The sequence below is a fragment of the Schistocerca cancellata genome, chromosome 4, assembly GCF_023864275.1.
Source record: "Schistocerca cancellata isolate TAMUIC-IGC-003103 chromosome 4, iqSchCanc2.1, whole genome shotgun sequence".
Lineage (NCBI taxonomy): Eukaryota > Metazoa > Arthropoda > Insecta > Orthoptera > Acrididae > Schistocerca > Schistocerca cancellata.
Window position 1 is genome coordinate 266,741,535 of NC_064629.1, and position 17,414 is coordinate 266,758,948.

A 17,414-nucleotide genomic window follows, 5' to 3' on the forward strand; every position below is an offset into this window, starting at 1 on the left:
AGATTAAGTTACCTTAGGGATAACAGCGTAATTGTTTTTGAGAGCTCATATCGACAAAGCAGATTGCGACCTCGATGTTGGATTAAGAAAAATTTTGGGTGCAGTAGCCCAGTGATTAGGTCTGTTCGACCTTCAAATTCTTACATGATCTGAGTTCAGACCGGCGTGAGCCACGTCGGTTTCTATCCTAAGATTATTGATTCATATTAGTACGAAAGGACCATATGGTTAAAATATTTTTTATTTTATTGATTAATATTAATTAAATTACTATTTTGACAGATTAATGTATTGAATTTAGAATTCATTTATGTAGATTTTTCTACAAATAGTATTGATACTTTATGTTTTATTTATGTTTATTTTGAAGTTTCTTTTATTGGTTATTGTTGTTTTAATTAGTGTTGCTTTTTTAACTTTATTAGAGCTAAGGTTTTAGGTTACATCCAAATTCGAAAGGGCCCAAATGAAGTAGGTTTTGTAGGAATTCCTCAGCCCTTTAGTGATGCTATTAAGTTAATTTGTAAGGAGCAGCCAATTCCTATTATATCTAATTATTTACTTTATTATTTTTCTCCTGTTTTTAATTTAATAATTTCCTTGGCTGTTTGAGTAATTTTCCCTTACTTGACTTATATGTGTTCTTTTTCTTATGGATTTTTGTTTTTTATGTTGTACTAGATTAGGTGTTTATACTGTTATAATTGCTGGTTGGTCTTCTAATTCAAATTATTCTTTATTAGGTTCTCTTCGTTCTGTTGCTCAAACAGTTTCATATGAAGTTAGTTTGGCTTTAATTTTATTATCTTTAATTATTTTAATTGGTAGTTTTAACATGTTTGATTTTATAAATTACCAGCTTTATTGTTGATTTATTATTATTTCTTTTCCTTTAGCTTTAGCTTGTTTTGCTTCTTGTTTAGTTGAAACTAACCGTACTCCTTTTGACTTTGCCGAAGGTGAATCTGAGTTAGTTTCAGGTTTTAATATTGAATATGGTGCAGGTGGATTTACTTTAATTTTTTTAGCTGAGTATACAAGAATTGATTTTATAAGAATATTATTAGCTTTAATTTCTTTAGGTGGTGATTTTTATTCTTTTATATTTTTTATTAAGCTTGCTGTAATGTCCTTTGGGTTTATTTGAGTTCGGGGAACATTACCACGTTTTCGTTATAAGTTAATGTACTTAGCTTGAAAAAGTCTTTTGCCTTTATCTTTAATTTTGTTTATTTTCTTTGTCGGTTTAAAGTTTTTATTTATTTCATATATTTAGTGAAATTTTTTAAGAAAAGTTAATAGAAGAGTTAAACTTCTAGTTTTATGTTTTCAAAACATATGCTTTTCCTAAGCTAATTAACTTATTATTCCTTAATTAGTTTATCTCATGCGTTTGCAATATGTACATTAATTAAGAAGTATGTAAAGTAGATAATTGTTAAGATTTGTCCTGTTATAATGTAAGGTTCTTCAACAGGTCGTTTACCAATTCATGTTAAAAGCATACAACAACTACTATAATTCAGAATAAAATTTGATTAATAGGATAGAATTGAATACCTCGAAATGGTGTTTTATTATAAAATGGTAAAATTATTAAGATTCTAATTGATAAGAATAGTGCAATAACACCCCCTAGCTTAATAGGGATTGATCGTAGAATTGCATATGCAAATAAGAAATATCATTCTGGTTCGATATGGACGGGAGTTACTAATGGGTTAGCAGGTACAAAATTATCTGGATCCCCTAGAAGGTAAGGATTAATCAAGCATAAAATAATTAATAATGATGTTATTAATACAAATGTAATAGAGTCCTTGAAAGTAAAGTATGGGTGAAACGGGATTTTTTCAATATCTCCATTTAGTCCTAAAGGGTTATTAGACCCTGTTGGGTGGAGGAAAAATAAATGAATTGCTGCCATGGCAGCAATAATAAACGGTAGTACAAAATGGAATGTAAAGAATCGGTTTAATGTTGCATTATCAACAGCAAACCCTCCTCATACCCTTTGAACTAAATCTGTTCCTAAATATGGAGTTGCTGATAATAAATTAGTAATTACTGTCGCACCTCAGAATGATATTTGACCTCAAGGTAAAACGTATCCTATAAATGCAGTTGCTATAACTAAGAATAGAAATACTGTACCAATTATTCAGGTGTGCATGTATATGTAGGATCCGTAGTAAATACATCATCCTACATGTAAATAAATACAAATAAAAAATATAGAAGCTCCATTTGCGTGTAAGGTTCGAATAATTCAACCATTATTTACGTCTTGGCAGATGTGAACTACACTACTAAACGCTATTTCAATATTTGATGTATAATGTATGGCTAAAAATAGTCCAGTTACAATTTGAATTACTAAACATAGTCCTAGTAGGGACCCAAAATTTCATCAAAATGAAATATTTGTTGGTGCAGGTAAATCAACTAAAGAGTTATTAATGATTTTAATTAAAGGATGTCTTAATCGTAAGGGTTTATTCATTAGTAAATTATCTTATTTTACGAATAGGCCCCTGGTTAATATTGGTGATTTTAACAACTGCTAATAGTGCCAAAAATAAATAAAGTATTATTATTATTGTAATAATAAATGTTGGTCTATTATATAGTTTTTCTAAAGATATTATTATTTCTTGATAATTGATTGAATTATCAATATTTATAGTTTCAGTATTTTTGAAAAAGTCTATAAATATTGTTATATCTAGAATAATTATTATTGATATAATTAATACTCATATAGTTAAGGTAATAATTGTTGTAATTGATTTAGGTTGAAATATTTCGTTTGATGCAATTCTCGTAATATAAATAAATAGAACTAATATACCACCAAGAAACGTCAAAAATAAAATATATGATAATCAATATCTTTCCATTATTGTTCCTGTTATTAGCCCGACTAAAAAAGTTTGTAGGATAATGAAAAGCATTATTGATATTGGTTGTCTTAATTTAATAAAATTAATATTTATTACGTTTGATAGTGATATAATTATTATTTTGATCATTTCAGGGGTTAGTTTATTAAAATATCGGTTTTGGGGACCGATGATGGAAAGCTTTTCCACCTCTGAAGTTTTAAAAGTGGGGGCTGAACTTATTTCCAGTTTACAAGACCGGCGTTTTAAAACTAATGTTTATATTCTCTGTCTTTACTTCTTTATTGATTTATTTTGCTGGTGTTTATGTTTCTTCCTCTAAACGTAAGCATTTATTAATGGTTCTTTTGAGATTAGAATATATTGTTCTTTCTTTATTTATATTAATTTTTGTTTTTCTTATTGAGTTTGATTATGATTATTTTTTCCTGTTATTTTTTTTGTTTTTTCTGTTTGTTAAGGTGCTTTAGGTCTTTCTATTTTAGTTTCACTAATTCGTTCTCATGGGAATGATTTTTTTAATTCTTTTGGTCTATCTTTATGTTAAAGTATTTATTTATAACAATTTTTTTGATCCCTCTACGTTTGGTTAATAATTGTTGATGATTGGTTCATTCTTTAATGTTTATGTCTAGTTTTGTTTTTATGGTTTGTGTTTATTCATATGCGGATTTGAATATGATTAGACAATATTTTGGTGTTGATTATTTTTCTTTTAGTTTGATTTTGCTTAGTTTTTGAATTTGTTCTTTAATAATTACTGCTAGAGGTTCAGTTTATTTAAGTTCTTATCATTCTAATTTTTTTGTCTTTATAGTCTTAATTTTAATGATTATGCTTTATTGTTCTTTTGCTAGATTGAGTCTTGTTTCTTTTTATATTTTTTTTGAGGCTAGATTAGTTCCTACTTTACTTTTGATTTTAGGTTGAGGTTATCAACCTGAACATTTACAGGCTGGTGTTTATTTAATTTTTTATACTCTGGTTGCTAGATTGCCTTTATTATTAGTTTTATTTAGGGTTTATGATTTTTCTAATACTTTGTATTTTCCTTTATTGGTTGATTTTCGTTCTTATTATTTTATATTTTATGTGTTTATAATTCTTGCCTTTTTAGTTAAGATGCCGATATTTTTGGTTCATTTATGGCTTCCTAAGGCTCATGTTGAGGCCCCTATTTCAGGTAGAATGATTCTTACTGGTGTTATATTAAAGTTAGGTGGTTATGGTATTTTTCGTCTTAAGAAGGTTATTTCTTATTTGGGTTTAAAGTTTAATTATTTTTGATTGTCTTTAGGCTTATCTGGTGGGGCTTTTGTTAGATGTATTTGTTCTCGTCAGGTTGATTTAAAGTCTTTAATTGCATATTTTTCTGTTGCTCATATAAGAATAGTTATTGGAGGATTGATGACTATGAATTGATGGGGTTGTATAGGTTCTCTTTCTTTAGTGGTTGGTCATGGTTTGTGTTCTTCTGTTTATTTTGTTTATCTAATATTATTTATGAGCTTTTAGGTAGACGAAGATTATTAATTAACAAGGGTATAATTAATTTGATACCAAGAATGGCTTTATGATGATTCCTTTTGAGCTCATCTAATATAGCTGCTCCTCCTTCTTTAAATTTGGTAGGTGAACTTAGATTATTAAATAGAATTATGTCTTGATCTTCTTTTAGATTTTTTCCTTTAATTTTTTTGTCTTTTTTTAGAGCTGTTTATACTTTATACATGTATTCTTATTCTCAACATGGTAATTATTATTCTGGTGTTTATACTTGTTCTCCTGGTTATTTTCGTGAATATCATCTTTTACTTTTACATTGATTACCTTTAAATATTCTTTGTTTAAAGGGGGAGTATTTTTTTTAGGTTGCTTAAGTATTTTAATTAAAAATGTTGTTTTGTGGAATCAATGATATGAATTTTATCATCTTAGGCCGTGAATTTGTTTTCTATTTGTTCTTTGAGGTTTTTTTCTTAATTATTTTCTAGAACTGTAATTTTTATTTTGGGTATTTATTATTTAATAATTGACTATAGAGTTTTTGTTGAATGAGAACTTCTTAATTTAAATGGTTCTATGGTTGTTATGACTTTAATTTTGGATTGAATGTCTTATTTTTTTAATATTTTTTATGTATATTTCTTCTTTGGTTATTTATTATAGAGAGGACTATATATCGGGAGAAAAAAATATAAATCGTTTTATTATTATTGTTTTAATATTTATTCTTTCTATAGGTTTTTTAATTATTAGTCCTAATTTGATTAGAATTTTATTAGGATGGGATGGTTTAGGTTTAGTTTCTTATTGTTTAGTTATTTATTACCAAAATGTGAAATCTTATAGTGCGGGTATATTTACTGCACTTTCTAATCGTATTGGTGATGTTGCTATTTTAAATTCTATTGCTTGAATATTAAATTTTGGTGGTTGAAATTACATTTATTATTATGATTTTATTTCTAATTCTTTTGAAATAAAGCTTATTACTATATTAATTGTTTTAGCAGCTATAACTAAAACAGCTCAAATTCCCTTTTCTTCTTGGCTTCCTGCTGCTATAGCTGATCCTACTCCTGTTTCTGCTTTGGTTCATTCTTCTACTCTTGTTACTGCTGGGGTTTATTTATTAATTCGTTTCAGACCAATATTAGATACTTATAATTGTGGTTGATTTTTGCTTTTAATTGGTTGTATAACTATATTTATGGCTGGTTTGGCGGCGAATTTTGAATTTGATTTGAAGAAAATTATTGCTCTTTCTACTTTAAGACAACTGGGTTTAATAATAAGAATTTTGGCTATGGGTTACCCCAAACTTGCATTTTTTCATTTATTAGCCCATGCTTTATTTAAGGCTTAATTGTTTATGTGTGCAGGTTCAATAATTCATAATTTAAAGGATTCTCAGGACATTCGTTTTATAGGTTCTATTGTTAATTTTATGCCTTTAACTTCAGTTTGTTTTAATGTTTCTAGTTTGTCTTTGTGTGGTATACCATATTTCGCTGGTTTTTATTCAAAGGATTTAATTCTTGAAATGGTTTGTTTAAGATGAATTAATTGTTTAATTTTTTCTTTTTTTCTTTTCTACTGGCTTAACTGCTTCTTATTCTTTTCGTCTTTTTTATTATTCAATGTCTGGTGATAATATTTTTTATTCTACATTTTCTTTTGATGATAAGGGTTATTATATTTCGTTTGGTATAATTGGTTTATTATTTGTTGCTGTTTTTGGTGGCAGTCTTTTGTCTTGATTAATTTTTCCTATTCCTCATGTTATTGCTTTGCCCCATTATTTAAAGTTTTTAACTATTACTGTAGTTGTTTTGGGTGCTTATTTAGGTTATCTTATTTCTAAGTTTGATTTTTCTCAAAATTTATTTTCTTTAAGTATACTTTCTTATGTCAGATTTGCTGGTTCTATGTGGTTTATACCTTTTCTTTCAACTAAGTTTATTAGATATATTCCTTTAAAATTGGGTTATTATTCATCTAAATCATTTGATTATGGTTGGGGTGAATTATTTGGTGGTCAAGGTAAATATAGACTATTTATTTATTTAATTGGTTATATACAATGTTGATATGATTCTAATTTTAAGATTTGTCTTTTAACTTTAATTTTTTGAATGTTTATTTTGGTGGTATTATTTTTCGTTTACTTAAATAGCTTATGATTAGAGTGTAACACTGAAGATGTTAAGGAAGTATTTTTACTTTTAGGTATTTATAAATATACATATATTATTTTTACAGTGAAAATGTAATGTTTTATTTAAACTATATAAATTTTAGATATGTTAACGGAATTTAACCGCTAATATAAAAAGTTAGCAGCTTTCATATTGACTTTACATTTCCTTAATTGGAACTTTATAGTTCAATTATATTATTAACAGTAATACGCCTCTGTTTGGCTTCAATTAATAAGAAATAGGGTATTTTATTTACCAACCTTCCAGGTCGAAACTGACTGCAATATTTCGCTTCTTATTCTATTTAAGGTTGATTGATTATATCAATACTTTTTGAATGCAACCCAAATGTTATAGTTAACTACAACCCTTTATTCTGCTCATTGTAAGGCTCCTTGATTTCATTCATGGTATAGTCCTCCTAGTAATACTATAATAAAAAATATTGTTGATATTGTTCAGATTATAATATCAGAAGTATTAAAAATAATTACAATTGGAAGGATTAGTGCTATTTCTACGTCAAAAATTAAGAAAATTACTGCAATTAAGAAGAATCGAAGTGAGAAGGGTATTTGTGCTGATCTTTTTGGGTCAAATCCACACTCAAATGGTGATCTTTTTTCTCAGTCATTAATTAATTTTTTTGATAGTGTTGTTGCAAGGATTATAACAATTATTGGAATAATAAATCTAATAAAAATTCTTGTAGATAAAATTAGGATTGTTTTTCTTGATTAATATCAAGCTTTTTGATTGGAAGTCAAATGTACTATTTATACTAGAAAAACAATTATCTACCTTATCAATAAATAGAGATGTATAAGGATAATCACACTACGTCCACAATGTGTCAATATCATGCTGCTGCTTCAAATCCAAAGTGGTGTCTTGGTGAGTATTGGATTATTGAATGTCGAAGTAGACATGTTGATAAGAAGATTGTTCCGTTAATTACATGTAGCCCATGGAATCCTGTTGCAACAAAGAATGTTGATCCATAAACTGCGTCTGCAATGGTGAAGGGTGCTTCTCAATACTCATATGCTTGAAGTATAGTGAAGTATAGTCCTAGTAATACTGTGAAGCATAGTCCTTGTAATGCTTGAGTATGATTAGATTCTATTAAACTATGATGTGCTCATGTTACTGTTACTCCTGATGCTAAAAGAATAGCTGTATTAAGTAATGGAATTTGTATAGGATTAAAAGGTTGGATTCCTATTGGAGGTCATAATATTCCTAGTTCGATAGTAGGTGCTAGTCTTCTTCTAAGAAATGCTCAGAGAAATGAAACGAAGAATAGTACTTCTGATGCAATAAATAAAATTATCCCTCTTTGTAATCCAATTGATACAAATCCTGTATGTAGTCCTTGGTATGTTCCTTCTCGTACTACATCTCATCATCATTGGATTATAGTTAGTAAGGTAATTCCAAATCCAATTATGAATAAGTTAATGTTAAATAGGTGAAATCATTTTGCTAATCCTGATACTAAAACTGTTGCTCCAATTGCTCCTGTTAATGGTCAAGGTCTGTAATCTACTAAGTGGAATGGGTGGTTTGAGTGAGTTGTTAACATAGGTTTAGTATACTTCTCTAGAGTATAAAGTTCTTAAAATTGAGAAAACATAAGCTTGAATTATTGCTACTGCTGATTCTAGAATTAATAGAAGTATTTGTCCAATAATTAATAGTGAAATTAAGTTTATTGCTATAGATGGTCCTGTATTTCCTAGTAATGTTAATAGTAAGTGTCCTGCAATTATATTTGCTGCTAGTCGTAGTGCTAATGTACCCGGTCGAATGACATTTCTAATTGTTTCAATTAATACTATAAATGATATTAATGCAGGCGGTGTTCCTTGAGGAACAAGGTGTGTAAATATATGATTGGTATGATTAATTCATCCAAATAACATAAATCTTAATCATATAGGTAGAGCGATTGCAAATGTTAATGCTAAATGTCTTGTTCTAGTAAAAATGTAAGGGAATAATCCTATGAAATTATTAAATAGTATTATAATAAAGATTGAAATGAAGGTGAATGTTGTTCCATTAAATGATTTTGTCCTAGTAATGTTTTAAATTCATTGTGTAAGGTCAAGTTTAGTTTATTTTAAATAATATTAATTCGTGATGGTGTAAGTCAAAACATTGATGGGATTAATAATAATCCTAAGAATGTTCTAGTTCAATTTAATGATAAATTGAAGATATTAGTTGATGGGTCAAATGTTGAAAATAAGTATGTTATCACTTTCAATTTAAGTTTTTTATATCAATTGTTCTTTTTTCTGCTCTTTTAATAAGATTTGGTTTAAACGAAAAAAGTTTATTTGATTAAATAAAATTAATGTAGCCGAAAATATAATGAATAGGGAGAATCATATGAGAGGGGATATTTGAGGGATTTGGATTAAATTTCCCCATCAGAAGTAGTCGTTAATTTACTATTTTTTGGTTTAAGAGACCATTACTTACTTTCAGTCATCTGATGTATTTCAAGGTGTACTAATTGTTTAGTTATTTTAGATTGACACTCTAATGTTATATATTTTAGCTAACTCCTTAGATTATCTTAGATAATCACTTGATAAATAAGTTTACTGAAGTTCTTTCAATTACAATTGGTATGAATCTGTGGTTCGCTCCATAGATTTCTGAGCATTGTCCAAAGAACAATCCAGGTCAGTTTATTGTAAATGCTCCTTGGTTTAGTCGACCTGGCGTTGCGTCAATTTTAACCCCTAATGCAGGTACTGCTCATGGGTGTAGAACGTCTGATGCTCTTGTTAATACTCGTACTTCCGTATTTATTGGTAGAATTGTTCGGTTATCTACATCTAGGAGTCGAAATCCGTCATATAATAGGTCTTGTTCTGGTGTTATATAAGTGTCAAATTCTACATCTATAAAGTCTGAATATTCATATCTTCAGTATCATTGTCGTCCAATTGTTTTAATTGTGATTATTGCATCTACTGAATCATCAAGTAAATATAGTAGTCGTAATGATGGGAGTGCAATGAAAATTAGTGTAACTGCTGGCAGTGCTGTTCAGATTGTTTCAATTAAATGTCCGTGAAGTATGTTTCGGTTTGTATAGGCAATAAATAATATATAACTTAGAGCATAACCTACAATTACTGTAATTAATAATAATACAACTATAGTATGATCATGGAAGAATGATAGTTGCTCCATTAATGGGGAAGCTCCATCTTGAAGGGATAAATTTGATCATGTTGCAATTAATAAATTTTCTAATAAAAGGTCAAACCTTTATTTGTAGAGCTTAAATCTACTGCACTAATCTGCCATATTAGAATCTAGAAATTATTGGTAGTTCTGAGTAGCTGTGTTCTGCAGGCGGGTTATTTTGTAATCATTCTGTTGATCTTCTTATATTAGCTCTAAATATGATGAACCAAAAATATCGGCAACTTAACTAAAAAGGCAAGAATTATAAACACATAAAATATAAAATAATAAGAACCAAAATCAACCAATAAAGGAAAATACAAAGTATTAGAAAAATCATAAACCCTAAATAAAACTAATAATAAAGGCAATCTAGCAACCAGAATAAAAAAAATTAAATAAACACCAGCCTGTAAACGTTTAGGTTGATAACCTCAACCTAAAATCAAAAGTAAAGTAGGAACTAATCTAGCCTCAAAAAAAATATAAAAAGAAACAAGACTCAATCTAGCAAAAGAACAATAAAGCATAATCATTAAAATTAAGACTATAAAGACAAAAAAAATAGAATGATAAGAACTTAAATAAACTGAACCTCTAGCAGTAATTATTAAAGAACAAATTCAAAAACTAAGCAAAATCAAACTAAAAGAAAAATAATCAATACCAAAATATTATCTAATCATATTCAAATCCGCATATGAATAAACAAAAACCATAAAAACAAAACTAGACATAAACATTAAAGAATGAACCAATCATCAACAATTATTAACCAAACAAAGAGGGATCAAAAAATAGTTATAAATAAATACTTTAACATAAAGATAGCCCAAAAGAATTAAAAAAAACCTTCCCATGAGAACGAATTATTGAAACTAAAATAGAAAGACCTAAAGCACCTTCACAAACAGAAAAAACCAAAAAAATAACAGGAAAAAATAATCATAATCAAACTCAATAAGAAAAACAAAAATTAATATAAATAAAGAAAGAACAATATATTCTAATCTCAAAAGAACCATTAATAAATGCTTACGTTTAGAGGAAAAAACATAAACACCAGCAAAATAAATCAATAAAGAAGTAAAGACAGAGAATATAAACATTAGTTTTAATAGTTTAAAAAAACGCTGGTCTTGTAAACCGGAAATAAATTCAGCCCCCACTTTTAAAACTTCAGAGGTGGAAAAGCTTTCCATCATCGGTCCCCAAAACCGATATTTTAATAAACTAACCCCTGACATGATCAAAATAATAATTATATCACTATCAAACGTAATAAATATTAATTTTATTAAATTAAGACACCCAATATCAATATTGCTTTTCATTATCCTACAAACTTTTTTAGTCGGGCTAATAACAGGAACAATAATGGAAAGACATTGATTATCATATATTTTATTTTTAACGTTTCTTGGTGGTATATTAGTTCTATTTATTTATATTACGAGAATTGCATCAAACGAAATATTTCAACCTAAATCAATTACGATAATTATTACCTCAACTATATGAGTATTTATTATATCAATATTAATTATTCTAGATATAACAATAATTATAGACTTTTTCAAAAATACTGAAACTACAAATATTGATAACTCAATCAATTATCAAGAAATAACAATATCTTTAGAAAAACTATATAATAGACCAACATTTATTATTACAATAATATTAATAATTTATTTATTTTTGGCACTATAAGCAGTTGTTAAAATCACTAATATTAACCAAGGGCCTATTCGTAAAATAAGATAATTTACTAATGAATAAACCCTTACGATTAAGACATCCTTTAATTAAAATCATTAATAACTCTTTAGTTGATTTACCTGCACCAACAAATATTTCATTTTGATGAAATTTTGGGTCCCTACTAGGACTATGTTTAGTAATTCAAATTGTAACCCGACTATTTTTAGCTATACATTATACAACAAATATTGAAATAGCGTTTAGTAGCGTAGTTCACATCTGCCGAGACGTAAATAATGGTTGAATTATTCGAACCTTACATGCAAATGGAGCTTCTATATTTTTTATTTGTATTTATTTACATGTAGGACGAGGAATTTACCACGAATCCTACATATACATTCACACCTGAATAATTGGTACAGTAATTCTTTTCTTAGTTATAGCAACCACATTTATAGGATACGTTTTACCTTGAGGTCAAATATCATTCTGAGGTGCGACAGTAATTACTAATTTATTATCAGCAATTCCATATTTAGGAACAGATTTAGTTCAATGGGTATGAGGAGGGTTTGCTGTTGATAATGCAACATTAAACCGATTCTTTACATTCCATTTTGTACTACCGTTTATTATTGCTGGCATGGCAGCAATTCATTTATTTTTCCTCCACCAAACAGGGTCTAATAACCCTTTAGGACTAAATGGAGATATTGAAAAAATCCCGTTTCACCCATACTTTACTTTCAAGGACTCTATTACATTTGTATTAATAACATCATTATTAATCATGATGAACTGAATCATTGATGAATCCTTACCTTCTAGGGGATCCAGATAATATTGTACCTGCTAACCCATCAGTAACTCCCGTCCATATCCAACCAGAATGATATTTCTTATTTGCATATGCAATTCTATGATCAATCCCTAATAAGCTAGGGGGTGTTATTGCACTATTCTTATCAATTTGAATCTTAATTATTTTACCATTTTATAATAAAACACCATTTCGAGGTATTCAATTCTATCCTATTAACCAAATTTTATTCTGAATTATAGTAGTTGTTGTATGCTTATTAACATGAATTGGTAAACGACCAGTTAAAGAACCTTACATTATAACAGGACAAATCTTAACAATTATCTACTTTACATACTTCTTAATTAATGTACATATTGCAAACGCATGAGATAAACTAATTAAGGAATAATAAGTTAATTAGCTTAGGAAAAGCATATGTTTTGAAAACATAAAACTAGAAGTTTAACTCTTCTATTAACTTTTCTTAAAAAATTTAACTAAATAAATGAAATAAATAAAATCTTTAAACCGACAAAGAAAATAAACAAATTTAAAGATAAAGGCAAAAAACTTTTTCAAGCTAAGTACATTAACTTATCGTAACGAAAACGTGGTAATGTTCCCCGAACTCAAATAAACCCAAAGGACATTACAGCAAGCTTAATAAAAAATATAAAAGAATAAAAATCACCACATAAAAAAATTAAAGCTAATAATATTCTTATAAAAACAATTCCTGTATACTCAGCTAAAAAAATTTAAGTAAATCCACCTGCACCATATTCAATATTAAAACCTGAAACTAACTCAGATTCACCTTCGGCAAAGTCAAAAGGAGTACAGTTAGTTTCAGCTAAACAAGAAGCAAAACAAGCTAAAGCTAAAGGAAAAGAAATAATAATAAATCAACAATAAAGCTGGTAATTTATAAAATCAAACATGTTAAAACTACCAATTAAAATAATTAAAGATAATAAAATTGAAGCCAAACTAACTTCATATGAAATTGTTTGAGCAACAGAACGAAGAGAGCCTAATAAAGAATAATTTGAATTAGAAGACCAACCAGCAATTATAACAGTATAAACACCTAATCTAGTACAACATCAAAAAAACAAAAATCCATAAGAAAAAGAACACATATAAGTCAAGTAAGGGAAAATTACTCAAACAGCCAAGGAAATTATTAATTTAAAAACAGGAGAAAAATAATAAAGTAAATAATTAGATATAATAGGAATTGGCTGCTCCTTACAAATTAACTTAATAGCATCACTAAAGGGCTGAGGAATTCCTACAAAACCTACTTTATTTGGGCCCTTTCGAATTTGGATGTAACCTAAAACCTTACCCTCTAATAAAGTTAAAAAAGCAACACTAATTAAAACACAAATAACTAATAAAAGAAAATTCAAAATAAACATAAATAAATCATAAAGTATCAATACTATTTGTAGAAAAAATCTACATAAATGAATTCTAAATTCAACACATTAATCTGTCAAAATAGTAATTTAATTAATATTAATCAATAAAATAAAAAGTATTTTAACCATATGGTCCTTTCGTACTAATATGAATCAATAATCTTAGGATAGTAGCATGTAGGTAGCATGTAGGTACCACCATTGAACAATTACAAGCCCATTTTTAAAACTTTCCAATAACACCTCGCATGTCGTAGTCACTTGATCGGAGTAGGTGGATTGAATAGAGTTTAGAGTTTGTCGGAATAGGGCGATTTATGAACTTTTACCACGTTGCGTGTACACTCCCAGATAGAACTTTGGAGGCTAGATCTTCCCACACAGTTTTCCAGTAGTACTATGACCGTTCAACACTCTTTTACTCCCAACTGGAGACCCACGAAGTGTGGTAGCGATGTCGTTGACTCTGTTCACTTTCAGGTCACCATGTAGGAGGTAGCTGGTGTCGAGGTAAAACCGACGCGGGAAGTTCAGCATATAGGGGTTGCTACTGATTTGGACTGGGGCATCGGGTGATTTTGGCTGGAATTTATGAAATAATGTTGCTGTTGGACTGCAAGAACCTTTTTCAGACATGGCTTTGGTACGTTTGATGAAACGCACTGCGCATTTGGCATGTAAGTCTATTAACCCCAGCCCTCCAGCTTGCATCAGGGTGCAAGTTTGAGCAGAAACTTTGAAGATGTTCCCCCTCCACGGCATCCAAGACATGTTCTGCTTAATCGCACACGCAGTTTGTTTGGACACGGGCAGTACTTGAGCCTGATACCAGGCCTTCACTATGGTATAGGTGTTCATGATCTCCACCCTTTCGTGAAGTTCCAATGTTGTGACAGAGTGTATTCCGGCTACCGCACTGATTTTATGCAGCGTGGTACGCCACTTGAGCGCCTCCATTCTCCACGGGTTATCCGTCATTACCACTCCGAGGACTTGGTGCTGTGTCCGGTCACAGAACCAGTTCCGCTGAATATACCACCCGCGACGTGTGAGGGGGAGTAACTCTGTCTTTGTAGGACTTACCATCGCTCCTGTTGCCTTCTCAAACTGGTGGATTATAGTGTATAGCCTGTCTACTTCTGCTAGCTATTCCACGAAAACGGCGAGGTCATCGGCATATTCCCTGCAAATCAACTGGTCGTTGCTTATCGTGATCCTCTGGCATTCGTGGAATATATGTCGGAGAAGCGGATTTAATGCTATGGCGTACAAAGGCATCGACAGTGGGCATCCTCGCCCTATTGACCTAAGATCGGGATTTTGTCACTAGGGCAGCCATTGACGATGACTCTCGCAATGACATTCCCAAACATATTCTGAATAACGGTCATGAACTTCATCCCAAATCCCAGTCCGGTCATTACCTTCATCAGATAAGAGTGATTAATTCTGTCAAACGAATTTTGAATGTCGGTAAGTAAGATAGCTGCGTTTCTCATCCTTTCACTTTTGACATATTCGATACAGTGTCTGTATGCCAGAACAGCCTCGAATGTATTTTCATCCCTATTGCCCACATTTGGTGTTGACTGACAAACTTTGGCAGTACATGCTTCAAACTACTGGCGACACACCGCACCATTATTTTATAGTCGCTGTTGAGCAATGCGATTGGTCGTAGACTGTTAATGTTCAGCGTCGCCTTTGACTGTGGAACGAGCGTAATGCAGCCTTCCTCAAATGTTGGTGGTATTTCGATTCCATTCTGGACTTCATTGGCAACGTGGATGACAGTGTCACTTAAGGTGTTAAAATATTTAGCATAAAATTCAACAGGGATCTCATCAAGTCCTGAAGGCTTTCCCTGGGACTCCCTTTGATTGCATCCTACAGGTCGACGTGTGTAGAAATCTCGTTGATGTGTAATAGGCGAGCCCTCGTTAAAACATGGGGAACGTTTCGCAGAACAGTTGCTAACGCTTCGGAGGTTACGTCGGTGGCGCGAAAAAGAAGTTCAAAAGAAGTTCAAAATAAGTGCAAATTTCTCGCCGCATCTCCTTCATTTCACGGGTTTTCCGACCGTCCATTTTCCTTCAGTCTTTTATGTATAACTTTTCGCGACGCCTGCGTTCACCGTACAAATGATATATGGAGAGCAACTCCCCATGTACAGCACAAACGTGTTGACCGCTAGTGACTGTAACCACTCCTCGCGGACCTCACGTCGTTTAAAATCTGAGATTTAAATCCCTTAAAAACCAGAAGTAGATAGGTTTGTCCCGCAACCTGCTGAACTAGAACTTGTAAACGGCTCCGATAAAACTGAGCTGTTGACCTGCGCAAGTGAGCTTTCTGACGACTGTAATTGATCAGAAACATTCGATGGTAGACATGGCTGCTGTGACCCACCATTCAAGTCTACACGTCGCACAGTGCTGCTCATGGAGTAATCTTTTCCACGTGACGTTAAACTCTTCAGCTAAAATGACGTCGTTCAAAAGACTACAATAAGCTTCCAGGTGATTTTGCGACATGGGGGCCGATCACGAGGCAACGTTATTTGGCAAAAGTAACTGCAATGACCCGAGAAGATGACTGGTATGATTTCTGTGGCGAAGTGTAGGCGAGAATTACATCCAGTCTAGCCGACTATGGCCTATGTTGTAAAAATAGGTATAGTGGCTTATGTCTGGATTCAAGATAAGCCACATATCTTTAGGCCGGAAAATGTCGACTAGAGCACAACGCTCGGTAGATCGGTTTGGCTGTGGCATTTGATTGATATCACTGAACACTGCATTAAAATCACCACCGATGACAATTTGGTCATCGTTGCGGTGCAAAAGTTGACAAAGTTCTTGAGTACAAAAGTGCCTTCTTACCTGCCTATCGTCAGTCGGGGCGTAAAATTTTACACAGACAATGTTGTTTATTGTGCAAGCAGTCACGTGGTCTTTAAGCAAGAATTCAACGTATTTGACATGAATATTTAGCCATGTTTAAATAGCACTGCCTGTCTCCATTCACGGGTCTACATTTGCAATAACAGTAAAATCAGTGATAAAATCATGGGCCTTACGGGTCATTCCTTGGAGGAATGCTGCGTGACACTCATTGTCCGGTAACAACTTCTAGGATTTTATAATTAAAGAAACCATTGAAATAAAAATCATCGACAACACTCAAAATAGGGACGGTGGCCTGCAGCTCAGCACGGCGTGCGATCCAGCGATCGCGCTGTTGTAGCGGGCGCGTCAAATGCCGAGTCAACTTATACCCGTATACGTCGATGTTGCGGGCACCAGTGAAGTCACAACCAGCAGTCATTGTGTATAAGGGGCTTACCAGGAGCCCACTCGCTGTCATGTCACTTGACATTGGGCAAGGAGAGCTTGACCGAAAACCCATGTACTGTTAATTACTTGACCAGGCTGGAAACCTGAGAACTTTTTATTCATGTAATATGTGAGTTAATGTACTCTTTGCATACCTCGATGCTCGATGCTGGCAGGCGCAAGCACACGCAACATGTGTTTAGCGCAAACGCCTAAGGCTGACTGCTCGGTACAGAAGCAGTTACATGTGTGCTTCCAAACATGTACAAACACTTTTAAATAGGATTATCAATGAATAATTTTATCTTCTAAAACCTGTGTTT